Genomic DNA, 19311 nt, shown 5'->3' with positions numbered 1-19311 from the left:
GCAACCATGTCCCCATTTGGCAAGGTAGAGACAGGCCACTAATCTGGCACTTGACCTTGTTAATAGAGGCCCAAGTTGCGGTCAGGCTGATAACATCTTCTTCTTTGCTATGTTGCACAAGATTGACAAAGAAATGCATCCCTCATCCACTTCACTCCAAAAATGAAAAGGATGCTTAAACTTGGTGGCTATCCTGGAAATTTGATAAGAAATAGTTGAAGAATGAGCATCCCTGTTTTCTATACATAAAAAGATTTGCCAAATTACCTCTCTAGCATGACTAGAGCCAAGCCAATCTCTTCTTTTTCCTTGTCATGCCACCTGAATTCCTGCCCCTAAAACAATGTGCATACCGCGCCTCCAAATCTGCAATGTCTTCCACCTTCTCTCACTGATGGAACACGTACTTTGTGACAGTCACTGTATTTACTTTCAAAACTTTGTCATATTTAATCCCACAGTATACAGGCATACCTCGTAGATACTGTGGGTTTGGTTCCAGACCGCGACAATAAAGAGACTTGCATGAAATTTTTGGTTTCTTAGTGCCTATAAAACTTATGTTTACACTACACTGTAGTCTACTAAGTGTGCAATAGCATTATGTGTAAAAATATGATACCCTAATTAAAAATGCTTTATTGCTAACAAATGTTAACCATCATCTGAATCTACTGGAAAAATGGTCCCCAGAGACTTGCTCTACTCAGGGTTACCACAAGCCTTCAACTGGAAAACACAAAAAAACAACAATATCTGCACAGTGTAATAAAGAGAAGCACAATAAGACGAGGTATGCCTGTATGCTGCAAGGAAGGTTCTAGAAACATGTGCATTTTATTTATGAGGAAACTGAAAGACATTAAATAACTTGACCAAGGTTATGATACAGGGGTGGGCAAAAGTAGATTTACACTCATAAGTAAGCAAAATAGAGTTTATTCTTGTATTATATTTTTCCATATGAACAACTGTATACCTTTTTCCCACCCCTTTATTTCCAATAGATTTGTTTTCGCTCTTGCCCATTCTCTGCCTTTGTTCATTAGACTTAGCACAATCTCATGTTTTATGATTAAGGATACCCATTCATACCGATATTAACTTCACAATATCATGAATGCAAAATACAACAAGATTGTAATTATTGTATTATCATGTTGCATAGAGGTTAGAGCATGTTTCAGCATGACTAAAAATCAGATGTTTGAAAACTTTTAAAGTGGAATAGCTAGGGTTTCCTATACATGTGAATGTAAATCTTTCATATTTATTTTCATTGTTCTTTCTGTAATGATAAATTCAATGGAATTAATATATGAAGTGTTTTTCAATTGATATAGTGTAAAGCCTTGCAGAAACATTTGATTTGGCCTTGGCCATAGATAAATAATTAAAAGATAATTCAATTCAGTTGCCTGTTTAAAAGGAATTCAAAACTAATTAATTCAGGTCATTCACTTTTTACAGTGTTTTAATTTTTTAAATTTAATCTTTATTGTATTTTTCCATTATAATTTAGTCTCCGTTTACCTCCCTCCCCCAGCAGTCACCACAGTGTTGTCCATGTCTATGAGTCTTTTTTTTCCTTTTTGCTCAATCCCTCCACCATGTAACACCCCTCTGCTAGCTGTCATCTGCTTTCCATCTATGAGTCTGTCTCTGTTTTTCTTGTTAAAATAAAACAAAAGCAATGTTTTCTTCAACAGATAAAACAAATAATCTTAAAACACATTTTAATCATTCTAAAAACAAAGTCACAAAAAAGAGGTAAGAAGCATAAAAAGGAAAAACTGAAGTAAGGGAGGTGAAAGAAGAGAAAAAGAAGGAAAGCTGGAACTATCTGAAATGTTGTGTCCCCACATTTATGCGCTTATTCTTCACTGGTCTGTTCAAAACCCCACTGAGCACCAACCCTACCTCTCCGTGTGACCTCTGTTTCCTCTCCAAAAAGATAAATAGGCCAAAACTGCAGGCACAGGTATGCATCGGTGGAAAAGTAACTTCACAGAAAGAAGGTGGTTCAAGAACAGCTACAGTAGATGATAAGAAACATCAGTTCTCCTCAAAGAAAATAAGGGTAAACAAGATCTCTCATACTGAACAGGTGAATATGTTCAAAAACCAAGAAACAGTGATCCACTTTAACAACCTTAAAGCTCAGGCTTCTCTGACAGCAAACACTTTCACCGTTACTGCCATGCTAAGACAAAGCTGCTGACAGCAATGCTACCAGCATCTTAAACCAGCTTGGTTCAGACAGTATGAATACTTCAAGGAGACTGGCTGAAGTTCTACCCAAATAATCTGTGGATGTAAAAGTACCAGTTGCTACAGGAGAGGATGATAATTATGAAATTCCAGATCTTGTGAAGAATTTTCATAAAGCTTCTAAAAATAAAGCAAACTGAATTTAGTTACCTTCTGAAGAAGATAACACTTGAAGAGCTTACTGGAAGCTGCTATTTTATATTATGACTGTTATTTCATATTTGTTTATGGATATGATAAAAAAATCTACATCTTTAATATTTCTAAGCCCAAGCCTCTTTGGACACTGCAGATTTTCTCAATTTCTGCTTAGAAAAAAGTCATTTTTTGCAGCTAATTAAGCTGAAGAAACCTGGGAATGAACTTTGAAACAAAGAATAATAAAGTTTTTTGCCTAGTAAAAGAGAGAGAAAGAAGGGAGGAGAGAGAAAGAGAGAGAGAGAGTGAGCCCTGGAATAGAGAAAAATAAAGAGACCAAGGACCAGAGAAATATTTTTAGAGATAAGAGATCAGAGGTTGAGAAATTCAAAGGAAGATAGAAATAAACGGCAGCACATGAGAGAAATAGAAGTACTTTATTTAAAATAGAGATACAGGAAAAATCAAGATGGCGGAGGAGTGAATGGAAGTCACATTGACTTCCTCACAGGACCAATCCGAAATTACAACTAAACTGTGGAGAAATCACCTGTAACAAACAACCGAACAATAATGAGAGAGGAACCTTATTATGTTGGACAGACAGGAATATCAGCTTTAGCACACTCTAAATGGTAAGGAGTGTGATATAGACTAGAGAAAGTGGGCAGGGAACCCACAGGTAGAACTGTTAGTCAGTAATTGAAATGGCCAGTTGGATCCCACTGAGAAGAGCAGGGTCTAAACTATAAGTACGCATCTCCAACCTAAAGGACAAGAGCCCTAAAAGTACACAGATCACAAAAAGATTCAAAAAGTGGCAGGGTTGCTCTCTGTCAGAGACAGGTGACTGGAGATACAAAGAGCTTTTTAAAGGGACAACACATAAATTTTTATTTGTAGCCACTAACCTTGGCCTCTGGAAAAGGTGAAGGCAGAGTGGGCTGGAGACGCCTGAGGAGGGACTGGGGAAGGAGGCTTTGGGGAGAGAACTGAGAGAGTAGCCTGGAGAACATGGTGCTGAATCATCCCACATATGGCTGCAGCCATCTTGCTCAGGCAGACCACTCCCCTGAGCAGCAACAACATGAGAGGACTAAATAAATGCAATCACAGAAGGGACTCTGCCTCGCCATGTGGTGTCTAAACCAGCCTTCTGAGTGCAGGGTGACTAGACTAACAACTGAAGGAGACAGCCACAGACAGTAGATTCATGTAAGTCTTGATACCCTGCCTAAGGTCAGACAGGGTCAACATCTCATATAATCAGAGGCAGATCCAGAAAGAAAGAAAAAAAAATAGTGATCTACCACAGAAGTTCACACCACAAAGTTAGGAAGTAAACACAGATCGATTTAAGAAGGAAAAGCAAAAAAGAAGAGTCTCACAAATAATGGGAAGACAAAGAAACACCTCCCAATCGAGGGTAAAGGAGGAAACCCCACAGAAAGAACTAAATGAAATAGAGGCAAGTAAACTGTCAGATATTGAGGTCAACACAATGGATCTAAAGAAGCTTGATGAGCTCAGTGAGCTCAGAATTACAGAAAACTACAGGGAAACTATGAGGAATTTACTGCTAACTATATCAGCATGAAAAAGAACGTGGAAACTATCAATAAGATACAAGAGGAAATGAAGAATACAATTTCTGAATTGAAGAACACAGTAGAAGTATTCAAAAGCAGGATACATGAAGCAGAGGACAGAATGACCAAGCTAGAGGACAAGGTAGAAAAAAAGCTCCCAGAAAGAGCAAGAAAATGAAAAAAAAAAAAAAGACTCAAAAGGAATGAATGCATTGAGGTAAACGCAAGACAACCTAAAACATAATATCTGAATAATAAGGATACTAGAAGGAGAAGAGGAAGAGGAAGGGGTAGAGAACCTGTTTGAAAAAGTAACGATGGAAAAATTCCCTAATTGGAGGAAAGAAAAAAATCACACAAGACCAGGAGAAAAAAGAGGGTCCCATTCAAGAGGAAACCAATGAGGCCCACTCCAAGACACATCATCATAAAAATGGCAAATATCAAAGACAAAGAGAGAGTCCTAAAGGCAGCAAAGGAGAAAAAGGTAGTAATATATAAGGGATCCATGGTACAGCCAGCAGCTGACTTCTGAACAGAAACAGTACAAGCCAGAAGGGAATAGTGAGAAATAATTCATGTCATGAAAAGCAAAGGCCTGCAACAAACATGGCGCTACCCAGAAAGGCTATCCATTAAAATGGAAGGTAAAATAAGGAGTTTCCCAGACAAAAGAAGGCTAAAAGAACACACCTCCTCCAAACCAGCACTACAAGATATGCTAAAGGTACTGCCTTAAGAAAATGAAGAAAAGGAGTAAGACAGAGGGAAATACAGGTAGAAAGGGAAAAAGATGAGTAAGTCCCTATGAATAATAACTTTAAATGTAAGTGGATTAAATGCCTCAATCAAAAGACACAGGATAGCTGAATGGATAAGAAAACATGACCCACACATACGCTGCCTACAAGAGACCCACCTCAGAACAAAGAACTTACACAGACTGAAAGTTAAAGGATGGAAAATATATTCCAAGCAAATGGATTAAAAAAAAAAAAGCAAGGGTAGCAATTCTTATAACAAAGAAAAATATTTCAAAACAATGGTCATAAAAAAAGACCCAGAAGGACACTTTATAATACTCAAAGGATGAATCCATAAAAAAGACATAAACATTGTAAACCTACCTGCACCAAACATAGGAGCAACCAAATATATAAGGAAAATCTTGACGGACTTCCAGAAAGATATAGAGAGCAACACACTGATAGCAGGGGATTTTAACACCCCACTGTAAACAATGGATAGATCTTCCAAAGAAAACATCAAAAAGGATATTGTGGCACTGAACGACACATTATATCAAATGGAATTAACTGACATATACACAACCTTTCATCCCAAAGAAGCAAAATACACATTCTTTTCAAATGCACATGAAACATTTTCAAAGATAGACCACATGATAGGACACAAAACAAGCCTCAACAAATTCAGGAAAATTGAAATAATAACAAGCATTTTCTTGGACCACAAGGGCTTGAAACTAGAAACCAACCGTAAGGAAAAACCTCAAAAACATTCAAACTCGTAGAGATGGCATAGCACACTATTAAACAATGAATGGGGTAATAATGAGATCAAAGAACAAATCAAAAATTTCTAGAAGCAATGAAAATGAACACACAACAGTCCAAACTTATGGGACACAGTGAAGATAGTCCTGAGAGGGAAGTTCATAGCAATACAGGCCTACCTAAAACAGATAGAAACATTTCAAATAAAAAACCTAACACTCCAGCTTCAAGAAGTGGAGAAATAACAACCAACCCAGAGCAACTAGAAGAAAGGAAACAATCAAGATCAGAGCAGAATTAAATGGCATAGAGACTAAAAGAACAATCCAAATGATGAACCAATCCAGGAGCTGGTACTTTGAAAAGATTAAAAAAAAATTAACAAGACTTCAAGCAGACTCATCAAGAAAAAAAGGGAGAGGACCAATATAAATAATATCGGAAATGAAAGAGGAGAAATAACATCTGATACCACAGAAATACAAAGGATTGTAAGAAATTACTATGAAAAATTATATGCCAAGAAATTTGAAAACCTAAATGAAATGGTCAAATTTCTAGAAAAATATAACCTTCCAACACTGAATGAAGAAGAAGCAGAAAGCCTGAACAGACCAATAACACCTGGTGAAATTGAAGGAGTGATCAAAAAACTGCAGGCACACAAAAGCCCTGGATCAGATGGTTTTACAGGAGAATTTTTCAAAACATTTAAGGAAGAGCTAACCCCTGTTCTTCTCAGACTATTCCAGAAAACCCAAGAAGACGGAAAACGCCCAAACTCTATTGATGAAGGCAGCATCATCCTAATCCCCAAACCAGGTAAAGACACAATCAAGAAAGAAAACTACAGGCCAATATTGCTGATGAATATAGATGCTAAAATCCTCAACAAAATATTAGGAAACAGCATCCAACAATACATTAAAAGGATCATCCACCATGATCAAGTGGGATTCATCCTAGAGATACAAAGATGGTTCGATATTCACAAATCAATAAATGTAATACATCAAATGAACAAAAAGAAAGACAAAAATCACATGATCAGCTCAATAGATGAGGAAAAAGCATTTGAGAATATACAGCACCCATTTAAGATAAAGACACTCAACAAAGTGGGAATAAAGGGGGCATACCTCAACAGAATAAAGGCCATATATGAAAAATCTACAGCCAACATCATACTCAATGGGCAAAAACTAAAAGCTTTCTCACTAAGATCTGGGACAAGACAAGCATGTCCGCTTTCACCACTTCTGTTCAACATAGTATCAGTAGTCCTAGCCAAAGTGATCAGAAAAGAAAAACAAATAAAAGGCATCCAAATTGGAAAGGAGGAAGTAAAACTGTCACTGTTTGCAGATCACAGGAAAGTGTACATAGAAAACCCTATAGATTCCACAAAAAATTATTCAACCTAATAAGTGAATTTGGCAAAACAGCAGAATGCAGTGTCAATATTCACAAATTGAAGGTGTTTTTCTACACTAACAATGAAATATCAGAAGCAGAAATCAGGGAAAAAATCCCATTTGCGATAGCAACAAGAAAAATAAAGTCCCTAGGACTAAATTTAATCAAGGAGGTAAAAGACCTGTTCCCAGAAAAGTACACAACACTAAAGGGATGAATAAAGGAAGACACAAATGAATGGAAGCATACACCATGTTAATGGATTGGAAGAATTAACATCTTTAAAATGTCTGTACTTCCCAAAGTAATTTTAGATTCAGTGCAATCTCTGTTATAATACCAATGATATATTTCACAGGCATAGAACAGACCATTAAAAAATATCATATGATCTCACCTATATGTGGAACCTAACCAAGAAAACAAACAAGCAAAAAATATATAACCATAAACAGTGAAGGAAAATGTAAACCAACAGAAACCAGAGGGAAGTAGGGAGGGGTGCAGGGGAGGAAAGGGAAGGGTCAAATCAAGGAATATGTATGAAGGACACATGGACGGATCCAAGGTTGGCATGGATTGAAGGTGGAAAATAGGGGTGGATTATGTATTTATGTACACTATGTGTCAAATGTGTTTTGACATTTAAGAAAAAATAAATAAAATGAATCTGCATTTATTTTTTTTTAATTTTTGTCATGTTTATTCTATTACAGTTGTCTCAATTTCTCCCCCTTTGCCCCCTCCACCTATCCTACCCCCAACCCCATGCTTCCATAGTCACTTCCCACTCTGTTGTCTATGTCTGTGGATCATTCATACGTGTCCAGATCCTTCCCCTTCTTTCCACTATTTTCCTCTTTCCCCATGTCCTCTGGTCACTTTCAGTCTGCTCCATGTTTCCATGCCTGTGGTCGACTTTTTTCGTTAGTTTATTTTGTTGAATAGATTCCACTTATAGGTGAGATCATACAGTACTTGTCTTTCACCAACTGACTTATTTCCCTTAGCATAATCTCCTCCAGTTACATCCATGTTGTTGCAAAATTTCAGAGTTCCTTTCTTCCTTCCTTCCTTTCTTTTTTTCTTTCTTTCATTTCCTTCCTTCCTTACTTCCTTCCTCTTTCCTTCTTTCTTAAATGCAGATTTATTTTATTTATTTTTTAAAAGTCAAAGTAAATTATAAAATATTAAATATTTAAAACCATTATAAATTCTCAACAATTAAAACAACATGACAGCAGCACAGAAATAATCAAGTAGATCAATGAAATATAATGAGCATTCTAGAAACAAATGTATATATCTGTCTAACAATGTAATACACAATTGAATTGATTTTTCATATCAATGGGTAAAATAAGCCTTATTCAACAAATAAGGTGCATGGACCACTATTATTTGAAGTAAAACAAATATAGAGCCCTATTTCACACATTATACAAGAAATATTCAGGTAAGTTAAAAAATCAATATGTAAAATCTAATGAATTTCAGGAGAAAATTCAAACAAATATTTTTCTTACCCTGAAGTAAAATATTCAAACCCAGAAACTATAAAGTAAAATATTCACAATATGACTACATTAAACATTTAAGACTATATAGTAATATACATATAAAAAAGTTAAAGGACATATAAGAGAATGGGAAAGTATTTGACATGCATCTGGAAAAAGGTTAATGTTTTTTTTTATTTTTTAGGGAAAAAATACTACAAACCTTTAATCAATAAATGGATAAAGAATAGCAAAAATTAATTTAAAGCTTGTTAAAAGTAATAGAAAGAGGAAAGAATTATACAAAAACAGGTTTAGTTTCAACAAATAATAATGGAACAATTAAAATAACACATTGTCACAAGCAGATTAATGCATATTAAAAATATTGGTAATATAAAGTATTGGCAACTGTGAAAGGAACTGAGTATTCATGGACTCTTTTTGTTCATCTTAAAGTAGTCCCTTTAGCATATTTGGCAGTGCTGGATTGGTGGAGGTGTATTCTTTTAACCTTCTTTTGTCTGGGAAACTCCTTATTTCACTTTCCATTTTAATTGAGAGCCTTGCTGGGTAGAGTAGTATTGATTCCACACCTTTCTTTTTCATGACTTGGAATAGTTCTTGTCATTCCCTTTTGGCTTGCAGTGTTTCTGTTGAGAAGTCAGCCGCTAGCTGTATTGGCTCTCCCTTGTATGTTACTACCTGTTTCTCCCTTGCTGCCTTTAGGATTCTTCGTTTGTCTTTGATATTTGCCATTTTAATGATGATGTGTCTTGGAATGGGCCTCATTGGGTTCCTCTTGAATGGAACCCTCTTTTTTTCCTGGATTTGTATGACTTTTTCCCTCCTCTAATTAGGGAAGTTTTTCATCATGACTTTTTCAAACAGGTTCTCTATCCCTTGCTCCTTCTCTTCTCCTTCTGGTATCCCTATTATACAGATATTGTTATGTTTTAGGTTTTCACGCATTTCCTTCAACTCCTTTATTCTTTTTGAGACTTTTTTTTTTTTTTGCTCTTTTTGGTAGCTTTCTTTTACCTTATCCTCCAGCTCACTGATTCAATCCTCTTCTTCATCTAGCCTGCTTTTGAGTCCTTCTACTGTGTTCTTCAATTCAGAAAGTGTATTATTCATTTCCTCTTGTGTCTTATTGATAGTTTCTATGATCTTTTTCATGCTGATATAGTTTGCAGTAAGTTCATCATAGTTTCCCTGTACTTTTTTGTAATTCTCTCTGAGCTCACCGTGCTCATTGAGCTTCCTTAGAACTATTGTTTGGAACTCAATATCTGATAGTTTACTTGCCTCTATTTCATTTATTTCTCTTTCCGCAGATTCCTCCTTTCCCTTCAAGTGGGGGATATTTCTTTGCCGCCCATTACTTGCGAGACTCTTCTTTTTTGCTTCTGCTTCTTAAATTGATATGTCTTTATGTCCTTACTTTGTGATGTGAACTTTTGTGGTAGCAGAATGCTGTTTTTACTTTCTGGGTCTGCCTCTGATGATTTCAGATGTCGTCCCTGTCTGACCTTATGCAGTCTTTTTGAGAATGCCAGGAATCTACTGTCTGTGGCTGTCTGCTACAGCTGTTAATCTAGTCACTCTGCACTCAGCAGGCAGGCTTAGACATCTCAGGGTGGGGCAGTGTCCCTTCTTGGGGTGGGGTTATTGGGTCCTCTCAAACTGCTGCCTTTTACGGGAAGAGTCAGCAGTGGGATCCCACCAATTACTCTCTCCGTTCTCTTCCCAAATCCTGCATTCCCAGGCTCTCCTCAAGTGTCTGCAGATCACTCTGCACCCCCTTTAGCCAGGGATCTACTATCTGTGGCTGCTATTCTGCAATCAGCAAGCAGCTTAGACAGCACAGGGCAGGGTGGAATTCCACCTAGGGGTGGAGCTATTTGGTTCTCTGAGTCTGATGCCGCTCAGGGGTCATGGTCTCTCCTAGAGCAAGATGGCTACTGCCACATACTGCCTCATGGAAGATGAGTCAGCACTGGGATTCTGACTGCTACTCTCTCAGTTCTTTCCCCAAAGCCTCCTTCCCCAGTCTCTCCTCAGGCGTCTCTAGCCCACTCTGACCCCGCCTTTGCCAGAAATGAGGGTAAGTGGCTGCAAATAAAAATTTATGCCTTGGCCCTTTAAATGGCTATTTTTGTCTCCAGCTGCCTGTCTCTGGCAGAGAACAACCCTGCTGCTTTTTGCAGCTGGCTTTTATCTGTGTACTTTTTGGGTTATGGTGCTGTAGGCTGGAGATCCTTGCTTTTGGTTTAAACCCCATTCAGGGGGATCCAAATGGCTGTTTCAATATCCTTCTGGGGCTGCTGCCAGTGCATGCCCCACCCGCCTTCTTGAGTCTCTGCCACACTCCTTACCAGTTCGAATGCGCTAAAGCTGATTCTTCTGTCTCCAAATTTTTAAGGCTCGTCTTTCACTATTGTTAAGTTGTTTGTTCCAGGTGATTTCTCCATAATTTAGTTGTAATCCTAGGTTGATCCTGATAGGAGTTCAGTATGACTTCCACTCATTCCTCTTCCATCTCGATTCTCCTGCCAAAGAGTAGATTCTTGGTATAACTGGTGGCTCCTGGGAAGGTTTTTGCTCAACAATTCCATTTAAATAACAAAAACTTAATCATCTGAGAATAATGAAAAAATATAGTCTCCTAAATAATACTTGTGGGAAAAAAGAAATTAAGATTGTAACATCAGATGGCAAACTGCTTAGAACAAGTTGCTTAAGTTTTTTAACTTAGGCCTATTTAGTTATAGGGATTTAGCAAAGCTTTATTTAATAATTTTTTATTGAGGCATACTCTCCATGCAATAAAGTATGCAGAGGTTGAGTATAATTTGATGTATATTGACAATTTATGTATCTGTGGTATACATTTAACTATATAAAAAAGAATGGACAGAATTTTCCAAACTAGTTATTAAATTGCACCAGCAGTGAACGAGGATCTCAGCTCCTCCATCCCTGCAAAAATAAAATAAAATAAAATAAAATAAAATATAGTTGTAATTCTCACATTGAAATATATCTATATTTTAATACTGTTTTATTAAACAGATTTTCAAAATAATAAAAAACTTAAAAATTTCACCAGTATTTGCTTTAAAACAAAAACCCTACATATAAATATTTGGGCTCTCCTGATCATTATCCTTATGAATTCTCCTGGATGGAATCAGACTGAAAAATGAATTTTGCATTGTAACCTTTTATTAATGGTATCTCTTGTACAATCTTCTGTTTATCTACATTGTCTATGTTATTAATTTGCATTAATTGATAATAAATAACTCAACCATTTCCCTCTTGTTATGTATTTAATTTACTTTAAAGCTTTTGATATTCAAACTAAGGTAATTTTTCCTTCTTTTGAATTATTATCCAAGATTGGGAGGCCTGGTTCCAGCTCTATGAATATTTTTATGATTCTTGAACTAGTTTGCAGTGCTTTCAGCAACTTCAATGAGCCTGTTCTTCCAGAGCCTGTACAATATTGTTTTGTAAATTGTTATTTTTGTCAATTGAATTAAGTATCAAATGGTATATGCTAGTTGGAACAATATCTATTTCTTCTAGATGTGATGATAACTTTTGACCATTTGTCCTTTGGGAATCTGGTAATGGTCTTGTAAATTTGTAGAACCTCTGCATACAGTTTAGATGATATTTATTTATTGATATCCTTCCTAGCATATATACCACTTAATCTTAGTTTTGATAATGGTTTCACATTTTTGTATTACGTTGTACTCTCTGACCAGAATTTTCTTTGTCATGCTTTCTATTACTTCAAAACTTTAAAGATCCCCAAGACTGAGTTAAATATTCCAGTCCATTTGTAATGTATTTTTTAATTTTCCTTAAATATTTAATTTTTTAGTTCATACAGAAAGTATCATTATATTTGGTAAGAGATAAAAGTTTACATTACTTCCTCTATATATTTGGGACCAGTGAATTTACTTAATAATGAGTACTTTCCCTATTGTTTTGTTCTGCTTTGTTCATGAAACATTCATTTTTTACTTTTATTAGAGCCTTTTTCTAGTCTAACTATCCCATTTACTAATCAATATTTCTGATTTGTGTCAGAATTCTGCCAGTTCACCTAGTGTTCATTTATAACATATTTTAATATTTGATATCCTTTTAGACATTTGTTTCCCTATAGAGTCATGTACAATTGTTACTACAAATTACTGTGATATCATTTTTGAAATAAAAGAGATCTTCATTTGAATTGTCTACATCTCTAAGTCAACTTGCAAAGAAGTATCAGCTTCATGCTCTCAGTCTTCCATTCAGAAATGTAGAATTACTACAGTTATTCAATTTTTTGTTTCTTCCATTAAGATTTCATATTATTTTTGCATACTTTTGTGTATATATTTACTTATTTCTAAACACTTTAATGTTTTTGCTTTATTGTAAGTGTTACTTTTTCTCTAAGGAGTGGCTTACTGGTAGATATTTTGTTGGTTTTCAGAGACTTATCTTGCATTTTTGTGAATTTGCTGAACTCTGTAGTTTTCTCTAATCACTTGAAGTTGATTCTCTGGCTTTTCTAGGTATATACTACAGTTGTCTCAAAATGATCTCTCTTTAATTTCTTCTGAATATTTACTTCTAATTTGTTTGCATGCCTTATTACCAAAACAAGAATTTCTCAGAAATACTAAACTTATAAATGAATAAAAGCTCCCCTTTTCTGGTCCAATTTTTATGGGAAATGACTGTTTTTCTAAAAGGTAGGAAATTAATTCTTTGTTTTTTGAATATACATATTTTATCATGTTAAAGAGATAGTTCACTATTTCTGTATTTAAAAGATGTTAACCATAAAAAAGAGTTCGGTTTTTATCAAATGCCTTTTTGTAATTTACTAAGATGATCATATATTTTTAAACAATATTAATTGGTATTTTTGTCTAAAATCATCTTTACATTTCTAGGATAAACAATAATTGTGGCTTAAAATTATTTTAATAGGTTTCTGTATTTTATTGGTAGAATTTTGATTAAAATGCCCACATAAATGAGAAGCCATATGGCATACTGCAAGGATCAAGTGTCTGAGTTCAAATCCAGCTGGACCCCCATAGTAGCTCCTGGTTCTGCCACTCAATAGCTTTGTTACTTTAGAAGAGCCTCACTTTCTTTTGTTTAACATGGGAACCTAATAGCATATACCTTATAGATATTGTTGTGAGGATTAAATTAGCTAATTTGTGAAAGTACTTCTTAATGCAGTGCTTGATATGCAGTATTTCCATTATTGGTTACTATTATAATTATCATATTCCTAAGTGATAATAGACGATTTTTACATCATTCTTACATTTTGCATTGTTGGTAAGTTTTTGTATCATTTATAATCTGTATCATTCTTACCATATTTCACTCTGGGGATAATTTTAAGAAATATACCATACTTTTCAATATTCAATGAATATTTGTATAATATATTCTTCAAAGGCTTAGGGGGAAAATCACCTTATAAATCCATCAGGCTTAATTGTGTTTTAGAGGATGATTCTTTAACATATTTCCTGTTTTCTTCTGTGTTTATTCAACATATTTCCCATTTTCTTCTGTGTTTATTCAACATGTTCAGATAATTCTGGCAACTTTGTGGAAGAAAAATATAAATTTCAGATTTTTTCACAACTGAGAATTTTTGATCAATTTATTATCAATGCGTGTAATTATTTCCGTGCATAACTAGTTATTAGATTGACTTATTCCTTCTTGTGTAATAAATATAGTCTGGCCCTGGCTGGTGTGGCTCAGTGGATTGAGCACCAGCCTGTGAACCAAAGGGCTGCCAGTTCAATTCCCAGTCAGGGCACATGCCCGTGTTGTGGGCTGGGTCCTCCAGTAGGGGACATGTGATTGGCAACCACACATTGATGTTTCTCTCCCTCTCTTTCTCCCTCCCTTCCCCTCTCTAAAAATAAAATATTTTTAAAAATTTTAGAAATATATAATCTGTATAATTTTACAAAAGGGTTACTTTGAAAGCCAACATTTATTTGATTGTCTAAACCTTTTTCATAAGTAGATTCTGCTTTTTTTCTGTTTATTTAATCAGAACCTCTGTTTGAACCCCAAACCCCCAAATGCCAACTCTGAATGGAAAAAACTTTTAAGAAATTGATGAATGATCAGTATCTGCAACTACTTAAACACCCATATATGCCCAGAGGCTTCCGTATGGAGTGACCATAGTCACTCCTTTTCTATTATATTCTATTGTGGGGCTGCAGCCTGTGGAGCCACTGCTAGAATATAGCAGCATGAAATGGTACCATTTGCTAATAGTACTAAGGTTATGGAAATAATTCCACAGGTTCCAAAGAGGATTAAGTTTCCTTCCCCTTTTGTGCATAGCACAGACCCTGACTGTCCAATAGTATCTGTTGACTACATTTTACAAAAAGAAAAAATGACTTATGGCCAAAGAAATAAAAGTATGATTCTGATAGAATATATTGAGAGTTGAAAAATCCCTGAAAACCATGATGCACTGATATATGAGAGAGTTTAACTTGTCACCAATCCAGCATCTTCAAAAACACAGCAACATTTGTTTAATTGTGGATTACAATAACCTTTTTGTTATTAAACCATTATGTAACCTTTAGTATTATTTCCTGCATCAAAGTTAATTATATTTATTGGAAGGACATGCCACTTAAAAAGCTGCTACATCCTAACCTGTACTCATAGCCTTACATTTGTATGTGTAAGTTCCCATTTCAAACATTAAGACATAGTGAGACCATGGGGCATGTTCCCCAAATGTGTTTAAATGTTTGCTTGCATGCTTCTATTTAGTCAACATCATTGGGGAGAAAGACATCACTGAAAATTTAAGTCTAAGTGTTGTGAGGCACTAACCTTTGAAAATCCAAAAGGAAAAGTGGTTCTGAGACTAGCCCTAAAAGCAATGGAAGAACCAGTATTAAGTATTCAGAGACTATAATGTGCATACATTATTTTAAGAACTCATGTAGTGAATCAGTCAGTATACAACTTGATTTTTCCTGGGTTATGCCCCCCCAATTATGCCTAAGGTGAAGAGAAGAAGAGAAAATGTTAGATAGCTCTAAACACTCTACTAAAGTGGAAACTAATTCCAAGGTGAGTCCACCCCAGAGAGCAAATGAGCCCTTTTAAAATGCTGAGGGGAGGAGACAGCAATTTCCTACCTCCTTTGAACAGACTCTCCAGTGACCTGGTTGCATGGAAATTTGCCTAGCTTCATTTATGCAGGTCATATTGCCCCTGGACAAAGACACGCTGTTACCAAGATAAATTTGTTTATAAGGTTCCTCTCCCCTCTTGTATGAAAAAGAAAGAATAATACAGACTAATTTGCAACTTTCGCTGGTCAGAAATTTCAATCAAGGACTTCTGGTCAAGATAGCAGCATATGCAGACATAGCTTGCCACCTCACACAACCACAACAAAATTATAATATATAGAACAACTGTCACTCAGAACCGTCAGAAATTGAGTTGAATGGAAGTATGATAAATTCCTAATTATAGAAACCACATCCATCTAAGAGGGGCATAGATGTGGAATGGGCTGGCTCCTCACCCAACATGTAATGGATAAAAATTTGGGAGGGGTACTTTGGGAGTAAGGAGTCCCCACCCCACACCAGGACCCCAAGCCCAGAGTTCCAGTGCCAGGAAGATAAGTCCCCATAACTTCTGGCTGCAAAAACAGTGGGGATTGAGCCAATGAGAAAAAGTGCTGGAGCTCCAAGCCATTCCTTTTAAAGAACACACACACGGGCTCAACTACTCAGATTCACTTCCTTTGAGCTTCATCACCGAGGCAGCAGCTTGAAAGGCACCAGCGGTATACAGGGAGGAACTGAAGTGTCTGGCGTCATGGTGAGCAGAGGCCATTGTCCCTTTTCTAAACCCTCCCTCCACAGAGCTGGCAAGCCGATGCCACATCTGAGACTCTGTCAACCTGGCTAACATTGTTTGACCTGCCTTGAAGATCCCCAGAGACTCTGCCCCACCTAATTTATGGGCTCACCCAAACTGCTTTTCCATATGGATGGTCTTGGCTCATGCTTCACAATTTCCTAAATCCTCTCAAACAAGCAACAACTGGCCTCAGTGAGTCCCTGGCCTGGCACTACCAGCATCCACACTACATTCACAGCTTGGCTCATCTGGGAATCTCTAAGCCCAGCACAAGTAGCAGCCATCTCAGATTGCTTTATAGCTCAGGCACAGTGACCCCAGGAAAAACGCAGGTTGGGGCAGACCTTGACCTACGCCACTCTGGAAATCCCAGAGCAAGTGCACCCACTGGGCAGCTACAGACCACATCAGAGCACCACTTTGTCCCGTACAGGTGATCCTCCATGGAGGGTTGAGGTTGTGATAAGTGGTCACAGCCAATCCTTGCAGCTGACTGGCCTGGGTAAATCCCTCCTATTGATCTTCTAACAGCAATCAAGGCTCAACTACAAGAAGAAGGTGTACTGAGTCCACATGAAGGGTGCACTTTGAGTACCTAGTGTGAGTGATAGGGGAGGCTGGGCCACTGGACCCTCCAGGACACCTACTACATTAGGCCACAGTACCAAGACATGGAGTCAAAGAAGCTCTACCTAATACATGGAAACAAACACAGGAAGGCTAACAAAATGAGGAGACAAAGATACATGGCCTAAATGAAAGAACAGATTAAAACTCCAGAAAAAGAATTAAATGAAATGGGGATAAACAACCTATCAGATGTAGAGTTCAAAAATACTGGTTATAAGGATACTCAAGGAACTTAGTGAGGACCTCAGCAGCATAAAAATGATCCACTGAGAAACAAAGGATTCACTAATTGAAATAAAGAGCCATTTACAGGGAAACAACAGAAGAGTGGATGAAGCTGAGAAACAAATAGATGATTTGGAACAAAAGGAAGCAAAAAACAACCAATCAGAACAAGAAGTAAAAAGAATCGAAAAAAATGAGGATAGTATAAGCAGCCTTCAAGAGGTCCAACATTTGCATCATAGGAGAGCCAGAAAGAGAAAAGAAAGAGCAAGAATTTGGAAATCTATTTGAAAAAATAATGAAAGAAAACTTCCCTAATTTGGTGAAGGAAATAAACATGCAAGTCCAGGATGCACAGAGAATCCCAAAGTAGATGGATGTAAAGAGGCCCACTCTAAAACATGTCGCAATTAAAATACCAAAGGTTAAAGATAAAGAGAGAATCTTAAGAGCAGCAAGAGAAAAGCAGTTAGTTACCTACAAGGGAGTTCCCAAAAGACTGTAAGCTGATTTCTCAGAAGAAACTTCGCAGCTAGAAGGGATTGGCAAGAAATATTCAGTCATATAAAGTGGGGGCCTACAGTCAAGGTTGCTCTACCCAGCAAAGCTACCATTTAGACCTGAAGAGCAGAAAAAGAGCTTCCCACACAAGAAAAAACAAAAGGAGTTCATCATCACCAAACCATAATTATATGAAATCTTAAAGACTTATTTAAGAAAAAGAAGAAGATCAAAACTATGAACAATAAAATGGCAAAAAATACAAATCTATCAATAATTGAATCTAAAAAACTAAGCAAACAAGAAGAGCACAGACAAAATCATGGATACAGAGAGGGTTTTCATGGTTGCCAGATGTGAGGGGGTATGGGGAAATGGATGAAGAGGTGAGGGGATTAAGAAGTACAAATAAGTAGTTACAGAATAGCTATGGGGATATAAGGTACAGTATAGGAAAGGCAGTAGCCAAAGAACTCATGGGACTGACCCATGGACATGAACAATGGTGAGGGGACTGACTGAGGCAGTGGGGATGCTGGGTTGAGAGGTATGAAAGGGGAAAAATCAGGACAACTGTAATAGCATAATCAATAAAATATAATAATTTTATCAAGAGACGATGTTGAAACTATGGTATCCTGAGAAGTAGCCAATTGACCTATCCTTGGCCTTAAATTTATTATCTAACAATTATTTCAGCAATGTAATAACAATAAGATTGAGCTGGTTTGTATGGGATTAGGGAAACCTGGAGTGTACTACAGGAGATGTTGTTTGCAATTGTGGACAGAGGTAGAGAACTGGTGTTGACCCAAGTTATGCTTAGTATAAAGACTCCTTTGTTGACTCTCTGTGATAAGAGTTCCTCATTTTTTAGATCATTGGGGATAAAGTTATATAATTCAGCCTTGCCCTTCTCTCCAGACTACTGTGGTAACCAAACCTCCTACTTTAACTATGGTAGTTCCTGGACTGCTAAAGCTACTTCATATATGTCAGCCAAATTTGACTTTTAGAGTAGTGCAGGTGATTTGGCAAATCAGAAGGGAGGCGGGAAGAAGTGGTTTGGAATTAGAGCTTTTCTTTCTTTTTTTCAAATAACCAGAAATTCCTGCTTCTGTTTTACTTATGCTAAAATTCTAACCATTACTACAAAAATAACAGACAGTGTCCTACACATTGTTTTGAAAACTTTAATATGTATGTCAAATGCCATCAGCTTGGTGGGGGGACTGGTGTTTCTCAATTATTTAAAGGGCAGTTTGCGCCAGTATTCTCCTTCCAACTATTATGACCCTGCTACTATTATCTTGCATTTAACAAGCAGAGATTGATTTCTTGCCTAAAATTAACTAGATAATTTTATTTGGATCAGTTTGGCAGAATTAAAAAATATAATTAGCCAGAAAACTCACCCTACTCCTCAACCTAACTGCTACTTAAATATCTCCTGTGATGTTTTTGCACTTTCGGCAGACCATGTAGAAGTTTGTATGGGGCAGGGGTGAAGCAGTTCATTGCAGGAAAGCAGCCCATGCGCTATTATGAGCTTGTCAC

At 36.6% G+C, this 19311-nt stretch overlaps 1 pseudogene; it reads left to right on the top strand.

Moving 5' to 3' along the window:
• Nucleotides 1–1867: 1867 nt before the first annotated feature.
• On the top strand, nucleotides 1868–2411 carry LOC129073343 (transcription factor BTF3-like; annotated as a pseudogene).
• The last annotated feature ends 16900 nt before the right edge of the window (nucleotides 2412–19311 follow it).

The sequence above is a fragment of the Pteronotus mesoamericanus genome, unplaced genomic scaffold (genome assembly GCF_021234165.1).
Source record: "Pteronotus mesoamericanus isolate MK-2021 breed Mesoamerican mustached bat unplaced genomic scaffold, CSHL_Meso_final contig_40, whole genome shotgun sequence".
Lineage (NCBI taxonomy): Eukaryota > Metazoa > Chordata > Mammalia > Chiroptera > Mormoopidae > Pteronotus > Pteronotus mesoamericanus.
This window is presented reverse-complemented; position numbering and strand designations above follow the sequence as displayed.